Below are 12,736 nucleotides of genomic sequence, written 5' to 3' on the forward strand. Positions count from 1 at the left end.
ACTCTTTCTCTTCTGTTACATTGTTTTTCGGTCAACTGGGGAAGTTGACTTTGCCTGAATCGTTTCAAGAAGAACACCAAGCTCAACTAGTGACTTCTCCAACACCTTAATCAGACCTGGGGCACGTAAATTTGACTAGTCTTCAAGGAAGTCAGGTGAGCCCTAGGCCATCGGCGATGCAAAGTCAACTGAAGGAGAAGTAACATAACGGCGTTGTAGGAGATGTTGTATGCAAGGCAAGGCGAGGTGAGGCAAGGTTGTAGAGCCGATCAATTGTAGAGAGTGTACTAATTGAGTGAGTGTTTTGATTTTTGTTTGAAGAGACCTAGAATATTTTAGTAGTAACTGCGATTTTTGTAACAAGAGACGCACATTTCATTAAAATTATATAGTGATAGTTATAGAGGACGCATGTTTAACATAAAGCACCTTCTGTGTTTTTAATTGTTTTTTTCTTGAGACACTAATTTAAGGGCGTGCAATAATGCGTGACCTAAATTCTTAAATTTTTTGGAGAGATGACTATTTTAAGGTCACTCCCTTTTGCATATCATAAATGAGTAAATGTCGTGGTTTGTCTGTCATTAAAGGCATATATTCTAGTAGTGAACATTTGTATTTTGAATATAATGTATTTATTAAACTCTATGTTGGGAATAAAATCCTCTTAGATCGATTAGATTCTAACAAGTAAAGTATTTGCACGATATGAAAACAAGAACACAACATGGATCAACTGGTGTCGAATGATTAGAAGACACACCCTCAACAGAACTGTATAAAGAATTGCTACTGTAGACGCGTGCTAGGGTTAAAAAGAAAAGGTCGATCAAAAGTGTTTAACTACGGTGCATGAATGCAATATAAATACTATAACCCTAATGATAAATATGGTTGGACAGGCCCAAACCATGTACATAATGGTCATATACAAAATAGCCCAATAACGCAATCCAATATTCCAAACAATCTCCCCTTTGCGTCAATTGAGGCGAGAGATGCTTCACAGCTGCGTCTGTTGAGTTTTCTTGATGGTCTTGAAAAGCTTTGGAGTAACAACGAGAAGAGTAAGATGAAAGTTGATATACCAGCAAATCATGTCGTTGAAGCACTTCTTCGCAACAGTATCATTAAGTTTACACTTGTTAATAATCTCCAAAATGTGTTCCAGACAAGATGTGGAGAGCAAATGTTTATCTGGAAAAGAGAATAGGCACTTCTGATTTTCGATTCCATGAGTGAACATTATAGTCTAATGATTCACATCGATCTTGCACATTCGCGTCTTGCTCACATCGCTTTCTTTTCTAATAGGATTAACTTTTATCTTTCGCTTCATAGTAGAGGCGATTTCAGTGTCAAACTTTGATACTTCATGAATGTACGAGACCAACATTCACTTAAGATGAGTGAGACTAGGTTTGTATTTCTGTTCTTCGGTCAGTAGGAGGTTCGTCAGCAAAATCCAGTCATGTGGATTAACATTGGGTAGATTAATAAGCGAAAACTCATGTACAGTGTTGTGTGAGCCTCGTGTTACCCTGTAATTGACATAGAAAAAAACTTCCTGTAGAAATCGGCTTCATGAACTTGACCGTTATAATTTTCTGAGCACTCCAAGTCAAGTATTGAGGCTTGAATGAGCGAGATAGTAATCTTCTAATGCTCTATCTACTTTTGACTCAGGGGATGGAACATAAACAATAGATTCAAAAGAGTGAAACACGAAAGCCCTTCGAGTTATTGGCATGTCAAATTAAGAGTCCTTCGTGTTCTCTAGGTCAAATGAAGTGACCGGTTCTACCCAATGAACGCTAGGAAAATCAATAGCTTATTTTATCAGCTTCTCCAATGTCCATAATGGAAATAAATCTTTTCTACTTTCCAAAGTGTCGTGATCTTCTTTTTCTTTTCGTTTCTTTTCTTCTGCTACGTGAACAATCCGATGGTGTTCATCAATTTCAACTTCACGTTTTTTTCTTCGAATGATTTCGTTCTCATCTTGCTCCTCTTCATCACTATCGTCAACAATCTTTTGCCCTTTTGCTTTTGCATCTGAACCGGAAGTTACATTATCCATCGGTTCTTTTGTGACTATTGGCTTTAGTGGATCCTTAGTAGTTTCTTTTCTTGATGGATCTTTACTTTCTCCCTCTTGTTTTGGAGGGATACCAGCCTCAGAAACACCCTCAATACGATTTAGTTTGCCAATGCCTGGGTGAAGCTTGTTTGCCAAATGACGTCGATCAGTGATTGTGAGAACGGAATCATGAGCCTCCAGGAGAGTAGAAAGCAAGGCGTTAAAATCTCGTACACAAGTCTTCACCATGGCTTTCTCATATTTCAGATCTTCGATCTCTTTGTTCGTCTGCTTGAGCCGAAGAGATTGAGTCTTGATTTGAGTTGTTTTGTGTACTAGCTCATCCATTATTTTACTTTCAAGCGCCAAATCAGCTTGAAGTGTATCAAGTATCGAACTGATATTTGTTTAAAGCTCAACATTGTTCATTTGAAGGCCTTTGCGAACGATCTCAAAGTGATCCTTCTCAGATTGAAGTGACTTGGTGAGCTTTTTAGTTGTGGCAGTCACAGTTGATGCATTCCTTTTAGCGGTAGCCTGAAGAGAGTCTAAAAAGACTTAAGCATCATAAATGAGTTTTTCGACTTTCTCGGTCGCTTGCTGACTAGATAGAGTAGATGTGTGAACAGCTTGGTTCGCTTTTTCAATTCAAGCTTCGTGTTCCTTGACGAGAGTGGTAAATAATGCTTTGAAGGCTTCGTCAGAGTATGTTGTGGAAGATGAAGATGAAGCGATAAGAGTATCAAGCTTGTCGTTTAAGGCTTTGAGATGCCTCTTGGTGACAGGGGCATCATCATCGCTATCGCTCTCGACCGTAAATTGACTATAATGGAAAGTGTCAAACTCAACATCTTCACCGCCAAGAATAATGTCAGATTCTGCAGATTGACTCGGTGAAAGAGGTTTGGTAGTAATAGGGGTTTCAACACCTGAAGTATGTGCCCTGACATCATATGTGATTACATAGACTGCAAGTTCGGTTATGGTTGTGGTGGTGGTGGTTTCAAAGAAGATTGGTGGTGGTAGAGGTGTAGAAGTGGGTGGTTGGTTAGAAACTGGAGGTGGACATGGAGTGGTAGTAATAGGAATAATAGTATGAGAAGGAGAAGGAGGTAGAGATGGAATATTATCATTAAGATTTACCTCTTGGTTTGGTGACGGTGGAGGTGAATGACCACGAAGTGAATCCTCAGATTGGAATTCCTCATTATCACATTTCTCAACATCGTCCTGATCAGTAGAAACATAGTCACTGTCATTTGTGGAAGAAGGTTGTTGCATTGTCATCTTCTTGAGCTTTACCCTTTTTGTTTTATCTCCCTTCTTTCCTCCTTTCGTTTATTTATCAGCTTCATCCAATGATTTTTACATTTTAGGAGTTATCTCTCTTGGACCTGAACCTTGTTTCGTCTTGTATGACTTTAAAATGTCACTTGGCCCAGGCCCGCTTCGATACATATACTCAAGAATCGATCCTATGAAGGAAAATTTAGAGTTGTCTGCAATAATGATCTTTGATGTGTGGAATGTGGCAATCGAAGCCAACAACAAATCCTCCATGACTGGAACATTAAGCTTCTGAATTGCTCTGTGCACCATTATGGTCCAAAAACGACCACAAAAAAATCTCACTGTGCCGAGAAGATGAATTCATACTCTGCACTAACTGAGCCCACAACACTGAGCCGTAATCAAGGTTAATCCCATGGTAGAGGCCATAAAGGATTGTCATGAACAATTTGCTGGCACAGTCCGAACCGACAACTCTCTCAGAAGAAGATTTAAAGAGTATAGTAAACAAGCCATTCCATTGAGGTGCGAGAGAATATTTCTTGAACTTGCTGATTGTAGTGAGAAGTTCGGTATACCCCATATGATAAAACATCTCAAAGATTTAAGCAGTGGAGATTGACTCTGGGTTTACCATTGATTCATTGTAGGTTAGCCCTAGAAGAGAGCAAAACCGAGCCTTTGTAATCGAAGTTTTCTTGTCAAAGATATCGAAGATGATCTTCTCTGTTTCCTTCAGTTATGTTGCAGATGAATAATAGTTGGACAACAGCGACATTGGAACTAAGTCAACCTTGGTTAGGGCGGTGAGTAGAGGTGAGTACTTGAGACATTCCATGATCCGCAGCAAGTAGGAATCATATTTGAACAGTGCTAAATCCAAGATCAGATTTTGATTTGTCTTGATAGTGAGAAAAGAGGATTGAGCAGTTTGTTCTTGAATAGTTGCAGAGTCGGCCATTGTTGCAGGTGCTTGGAGAAGATGAACACTAAGAGAGAAATCGCCTTTTAGGGTTCTTGATAATTTTGAAAGTGGTAAAGATTAACTTAATAATCGATAACCCCTTTCATACAATTATTAAAGAGAGAGAAAATCAAATCATCAATCGCGTAGAAATCTCATAAAGAATGCCTAAAAAGGTGTGATTTGATAGTTGTTCCTCCGAAAAAGTGTGTCAGTAGGTGTGATGATTGGTGACGTTTCAATGTTCACGAGCCTTTCGTTTGAAATCTTATAATATTTTCCGAGTCAACAATAACTTGTTCTCAACATTTCAGTTCTCAACCATATATCTTCAGTTAACCTGTCGCTTGAATAAGCCCATGTGGAAGCGAGACGTCATAAGATCTTGTAAAATGAAAGAGTGGTAATCACCACGAACAAGACTTTTAGAAAATCAATAGACTTTCGTGCAAGGGAGTGCCAAAGAAAAAGAAATAAAACAAGTTACATATGAGGGATTTAAGTGATGTCATTAGAGACATCGAACTGTGGATCCTGAATCACTTCCTTCAAAGTCAAGAGAGACTAATAAGTGCTTGTGTGGTTTCCCGTTGAAGTACGATCAATTGTTTGTTAACAATCATTGAAAGGCATCTTTTAATTACGACTATAAGGGTGGTTTTCGCTTCAATCAAACTACGAAACTTGACATAAGTTTGAAAAGAAACATTATTTCATTTCATGGTTTGCAGAAAAAAGGTTTTAGATTTTCGTTTGATAATGAAATTGGTTTTATTAATGTGTTCGTTAGCAGTACTTTCTTTTTTGAAGCATTGCCTTCAAATGTGGTATATGAAATTGTGATGGTTGTAGACCACTTAGGAAGTAATGTATTGAATATGGATTCGTCCAATGGATTGGAAAAGGCATGCTTGTGGCATGGTCGTCTTGGACATCTGAACAAGAAGCGCATAGCCCAACTCCAAAAGGATGGAGTATTGGAGTCCTTTGGCCTTAGGTACGATGACACGTGCGAGCCTTGTTACTTGGAAAGATGACTAAGTCACCCTTCACTGGCACTTGTGAAAGGGTTTGAAATTATTGGATCTCATACACACCGATGTGTGTGGGCCCTTTAGATCCACCACAAGGGATGCAAACTGTTTCTATGTGACTTTTACCAACGATTATAGCAGATATGGGTATATCTACTTAATCAAGCACAAGTCAGAAACCTTTGAAAAGTTCAAAGAGTTCAAGCAAGAAGTGGAGAATCAATTGGGAAAGAAGATAAAGATGCTCTGATTCTATCAAGGTGGTGAGTATCTTAGTATGGAGTTCCAAAATTATCTTAAGGAATGTGGAATTCTTTCACAATTGATGCCGCCTAGGACGTCGTAGCCGAATGGTGTAGCTGAGAGGCGTAATCGAACCTTGTTGGACATGGTTCGTTCGATGATGAGTCGAGCATCATTACCTATCTCATTTTGGGGGTATGCCTTAGATATTTCCGCCCATATCCTTAATCTAATCCCAACTAAGAAGGTTGCCAAAACACCTCACGAGATGTGGACAAGGAAGGCTTGCTTGTTGGCACATATCAAGGTATAGGGTTGTGAGGCTTTCGTAAGAGGAGAGACTCACGACAAGCTTGTACCTCGTAGTGAGCGATGTATTTTCATCGTCTAACCATAGAAGTCCTTTGTATATCTCTTCTATAGACCGAGTGACAATGTTGTCTTTGTTGTGAGGAAGGGGATTTCCGAAAGAGAGAGAGAGAGAGAGAGAACTCATATGCCAAGAGGATAGTGGGAGGCATCTTGACCTTGAAGAGCTTCAAGAATCAAGTGATGAAGGAACCTCAAGCACTGGCGATCAACCCGAGGAGGAAAATCTTGTTGAACCGATTGACGAGTCCTTACCTCTTAGACGTTCCGGTAGAGTTAGTGTTCAGCCCGTATTATATGGCGTCCTTATAGCTGCTGAGGGTGATACGTTTAGTAGTGATAGTACACTAATAAATATGGATTAACTTAACAATTACAAGGAAGCCATGGAAGGCCCGGGGTTTGCAAAGTGGAAAGACGCGATGGATAGCGAGATTCAGTCCATGTATGACAATCAAGTTTGGAACTTGGTTGACAATGTACCGGGTCATTAGACGGTCGGGTGCAAGCGAGGATGAATTTTGCTTATATGTCAAAGCTAGTAGGAGTGTATCTAGCTTCTTGGTATTGTATGTGGATGACATACGTCTCAGAGGAAATGATGTCCCACCCTTGCAGGAGGTTAAGTCCTGGATTGGGAAGTGTTTCGCTATGAAGGACCTCGGAGAGGCTGCTTATATTTTAGGGATAAGGATATTGAGAAATAGGAGTAAGAAACTAATAAGACTTAGTCAAATTAGTTACTTGGATAAAGTGTTGAAATGTTTTAGCATGGAGAATTCCAAGAAAGGGGAGTTAACGATCCAAAGCAATACCAAATTGAGTAAGACTCAAAGCCTGAGTACCGACGCTGATATAGCAGAAATGAATCGAGTGCCATATGCTTCCTTCGTTGGCTCGATCATGTACACTATGACGTGTACTTTCCCTGATGTGGCTTTCGCTTTGTGCATGGTCAGTCGATATCAAGGGAACCCAGGTTAAGCTCACTAGATAGCAGTAAAGAACATTCTTAAGTATCTACGAAGGACAAAGGACTGGGTCCTTGTACTTGATGGAAATTAAGACTTGAGAGTGACAGGGTACAGCAATGCCAGTTTTGAGACCGATAGAGATAACTTCCACTCTCATTTGGGCTGGGTGTTTACCCTGAATGGAGGAGCAGTGACTTGGAAAAGTTCCAAGCAGGAGACTATAGCAGATTCAACATGAGAATCAGAATACATAGCAGCGAGCGAAGCATCGAAGGAGGCAATATCGTTGAAGAACTTCATTGGAGACCTTGGATTTATGCCAGCCATAAATGACCCTATGGAGATTTTCTACGATAATGAAGGAGCTTTTTACTTGACCTAGGAACCGCAGGATCATGGGAGATCCAGACACATCGACAGAAAATACCACTTCATCAGACATTGGGTAGAAGAGGGACTCCTCGTAGTAAGAAGGTATCGTCATAGGAGAACCCAATAGATCCCCTCACAAAGGTTAGACTATCATGAATTGGCTTGGCTATCATGAATTGGCTTGTAGATTTGTCTAAGCATTTAGACATAGCAAAAGTTTGTTGCAACGTTCATGAGTGGTCTTGAAATCAGATTTGAATATTGGATTAAACCCACGCACATGTGAAACACTTCATATAATTTATCACGAGTGATTGTAAGATGATAATATCGTATAGTCTTTAAACAGAGATATATAAGTTGTTGTTTATAAGTTGGTTGTTCATTGATAATGTGTAAACACATCAATAACTTGATTTTATAAAACCTATTTTGGTGCACGATTTAATGAGTAAATAGTACAAGCATATAAGTGAAAGTTTATTTGTTCCTTTTATTCTAAGAGGATTAAAAGCGTAATCTTGGGCCCCTCAATGATTTTGTGTTGAATTATGTGTCGGGTTCGGTCAGGACTGAATTGATGTGTTCAATTAAGATCTATGTTAGACAAATCAGAAATCTGGAAACAAACTGTTGGACAATGAGTATGACTTTATTCCATGTCCGTGTCCACATGATATCTTGAGAACGGAGGACTACATGACCCCTTATCTAATTGGATTTTGAAGTCATACTTGCATTTATAGTTATTAGACATATCCAAGTGGGAGACTGTTGGATTAGATGTCTAAGCTCATAACTATAATTGGTATGTACTTGACCCGATAGTAGCGTTGTCCTTTTGGGTTGCCTTGACCATAGCAACTTCACTGGATGAATAATGGAGAAAGAAGTTAATTGTGATTTATTAATATATTATAAGAATAGTATATTAATTGAGAAATCATATTATTTAATTAGTATTGATCAAAAATTAATTTGGAATTAATTTGGTGATCAAAAGAGACTAATTGAATTATGGGGAATGATATTGTAATTATAAGATAATTGCAAAGTTGGGATTATGGATCCCTAAGGAAGGGATGGACGAATTCTATGAGAAATTCCACATAGATTCCGTCCATTGGGCCTTCTGGAAGGATCATGTGGGCTGCTTGAGGACTAAACAACTGGATTAGGGTTTTACCTGAAACCCTAGTAGCTCAGCTATATTAACAACCCCATGGATCCCTAAAATCGACCACTTGAACCCTATAAGGAATACCAGTCCATTTTGAGCCTCCTAAACGTCTCTAATATTCTTCCAACTTGCTACTTGGTGTTTGTGATCCATTTGATGTGCAACAATTGAGGCACTAGGCTCTTGAAGGTCAAGATCTACAAGTTACGATCAAAAGGTATTCTTCTAAACTTGTATTATGTTATGATTTCCAAAAACAATTATATGCTGGTTAGGGTTCATTCTTTGGATAACTTGATTTGCATGTATAACATGAGAAAAACATAGATCTGAAGCATTTGGGTTGCATGTACACTATAGGGATGTAGTAGTGCCCAAAACCCATCACCTTAGACTATCAGTTGCCTTACAGTACCTTAGACTATCAGTTTACATCTCCTTGAGTCTCTCATCATTCAGGTACCTTTCTACAGCTACATGTGATACAAAGAAGTTGGGTGGGTCAGGTTGAGAAACCTCATGAGTACATAAGGTTTTCAACCCACAATAATATAGTTAATATCTTTAATTATCACACAACTAACCCAATTACGCATCCCCATTTTCATCTATATTCTTCGCTAAGGATCTGTCCGAAGGGTCTTCATAATCATCGTTGCTATCAGTATTATTGCAGAGATTTCTATGCAATGTATGTCAGTTGTTTTTCTTTCTGTTATCATTCCTAAGGATCTGTCCAATGACTCATCTTAATCATCATTTCCGACATTACTGTCCAATACCCATTAATCAGTGTTTTAAATGATTTTAAATGCTTTAATGGGGGGGGGGGGGAATACAAGTAGAAAACAACACGCTATCGAATCAAACATATGTGATTCATAACTGTGTTTTCATCCAACTGATTTCACATACTTCAAAATGTGATACATGAAATGGTTTTCTGTCTTAAAATATTTCATTCTCAAATGAATTACTTTTGAAATGTTTTATAAAATGACATCAAGTCATTGTTATTTATTGTTCGAAACTCTTAAATATTTTACAAAACGTCTTTCATGTCCTTGGTCAAATCTATATCTATACACTTATGTTCATTTATATATGTATTGATATGACAGCTTTCATTCTTCATTCAGTTCCCACACTCTTGAGTAACAAGGGTGTATAAACCTTCTTGGACCACAAATACATTCCGGTAAACTATTATAGGGATAGTTTAAGGGATACAAAACATTATTCCTATTACAAAGGAACTACACCAGAGTCAGTTCATTCATGAGTCTATACTAAATGCTATATGAAGAGATACACTTACCTGGATCCTCTTACGTGTATACTTGTACCTAGATACTATATGATGAGATACTATTACATATTATACATGTAGATTAGTTCTGCCTATCCTAATACAAATGGATACTATACAGGACTAACCATTCTGGCACCCACTTGTTAGCAACAGAGGTAATGAACATCTACGGATGCCTACGGTTAATACTTATACTTGGGGTACCTTTACGGGACTAACCATTCCTACAACCTGCTGTTAGCTACAGAGGAAAATGAACATCTACAGAGGTTTAAGGTTAATACTTTTCGGTAGTCGCGATGTCGTGTTTATCCAAATACAAAAGGATAATACTTATATATGGCTATATTTTCCCTGGTACTTTTATTTTGTGATACGTTCACATAAACGATGAGGTAGACTATAAATACATTGGGATTAAAATACTCTGACTAAGAGATTATACTTTTAAATAATAAAATATTTAAGTAAGTATATGTGCCTGCATTCATACTAAAATCGGTGTCACAATGACAAGAACAAAAGTATTACGATTGTTGAATATCACAAGTAAGCCTGGGATATGTGGTCAGTATTGGGAGTGGCATAGCCTGATCAACTATGCTTGTCCGACGAGTGATTAGCATATGCCTAAGAATGGTTGTGATGTGGCAACAAGTCTAAAAACTTACCAGCACAACCACAAAGAAATACCATAGGGGTATTTGGTCTTACTGTAATTACTTATCTGAGAACTAAATAGATTTTTATTATTATATCAATAGTTGTTTAGTGTATACACTAAGATTATATGTACTAGGATGTCATAGACTTAGAATCTATGAATATTTGCCTTATGTCCTGTCCTCGTTGGGTTGGAGGCTTAGGGTTAGGGTCACTGATTCGAAGTTCTATCCTATCCTAAATACATATAACTGGTATGCACCAAACAAGTATTGAAGCAACTGATAAAGATCATCTTATAATTATCTTAGTTAGTTCGTCTATTTAGTTATTTCTTATATCCCTTTTCTCGCATAGATGTTAATGGCTGGATTTCACCAAGGCGACCCATACTTCCCAAACCAAGGCAACGCTGGATGGATAGAGGAAGAACCAGAAGATGATCACCCAATCCCTTTGGATGATCACCATGCTAAGGGTTTTTTTGATAGTTCTGACTCAGAGCTTGAAGTCAACAATCTACCTCCAGTTGCTCAAAACCCAAACCTGAACCCCTGTCCCGCATTTCAAGGACCCACACCTCTGTGGGCCACAAACATGAATAGGTGGAGTGAGGAGCAGGGTCAACCTATCCCCTACAATGGAGACAGAATCTTCTACAACCTCACTGAGGGAGGCTCTGCTGACAGGGTCCTACCCATCATGGTTCGTAGGATTTCTCGGAACACGATACTAGGTCAATCAACTATCAATTGAGTCGTGGAGATTGACGCCAACTCTGGCGTTAACACAGTCCACATTCGCCAACTAGAGTCTGCTCATGAAAGGACTCTGGTCCACAATGCAGTTCTGCATAGAGAACTTAATGAAACCCAAGCTAAAGTTAGGGTACTTCGAGCTCAGCACGTGAGAGCTGACAGGCGTATAAGGGACATAGAACGCCTACTGTCGGGATCAAGAACTCATGCTAGCAGTTCTCGTCGCCGATAGAATCTCATCGACTCATCTTTTGGATATAACCTATTTTATGTAAAAACTTTGGTCTAATTTCCTATCTTTGTAAATCTTAGACCCGTTAGGTCTTGATCTAGTCATAGTTCTGTCAAAATTTTCCTATCTTGGTTGATGTAAGGCCTACTTCTACGCCACTTTTCCCAAACTTGTTACATCTGTAATTCCAGTATTATTTACAGATATCTAATCATATGGAAATTATTATCCAAATGCTATCACCTTCATTCAAACATACTATTCATTGTGCTATTGGGCTATGGAGAGTTAGTCCATGAGTCACTCTCATTATTCATTTATTCTTATCCATGTTGTCATCTTTTTAAACGTATAGTTAAAAGATGCCGCCACACAGAAACCCAAGGCGTAACCCTAATAACGAAACGCCGATACCACCACCTCAACATCCTCAACCATCTCCTCCTTTCGATGCCACTGTGTTTCAGGCAGCCTTCACAGTAGCCGTAGCAGCTGCTGTGTCAGCCATCAATACTCCTACCCATAGTGGATCGGGAACAGGTGCACATCCTTCCAACCATGGCGAGAGCCACGGGCATCCCAGGGAATGCACCTACAAGGACTTTACGAATGCTAAACCCCGAAACTTCAATGGAACTGGTGGGGTTATGGTCTTAAGGCAATGGATTGAAAAGACGGAAGCGGTCTTTGAAATCTATGCCTGCCCGGAGGGCAACAAGGTCAAGTTTTCTACTTGTACCTTTTCTGACAGAGCACTAACTTGGTGGAATGGCCATGTTAAGTCTCTGACTATTGTGGTGGGAAATTCTATCAGCTAGGAAAACTTGAAAGCCATGCTGATGAGAGAGTACCGTCCTCGAGGGGAAATACAAAAACTCGAATCGGAACTCTGGGCTCTAGAAATGGTGGGCTCTGACGTATCAACCTATACGAATAGATTCTGTGATCTGGCAATTCTATGCCCTGGTATGGCTGCTCTCGAGAGCAAGAAAATAGAGAGATACATCTGAGGATTGTCGCCCCAGATCCAGTCAAGTGTGTTAGCATCCAAGCTTGTCACTTTTGACAGCGCCAAGGAGCTGGCACAATCTCTCACAGATCACGGGAAACACCAGAACTCGACAATCCCTACACCCCAGCCACAAAAGGGGAACAACAACAACAACAACAAGAATAAGGGGTGGAGCAAGAGGAAAAGAGGAGCTTCGCAAGAGTCCTTAAAGAGACAACAACTTGTGGCAATCAATGCTGCCACAGTAACCCCT

Source organism: Lactuca serriola, chromosome 4, assembly GCF_051521515.1.
Source record: "Lactuca serriola cultivar US96UC23 chromosome 4, Lser_US96UC23_V15, whole genome shotgun sequence".
NCBI lineage: Eukaryota > Viridiplantae > Streptophyta > Magnoliopsida > Asterales > Asteraceae > Lactuca > Lactuca serriola.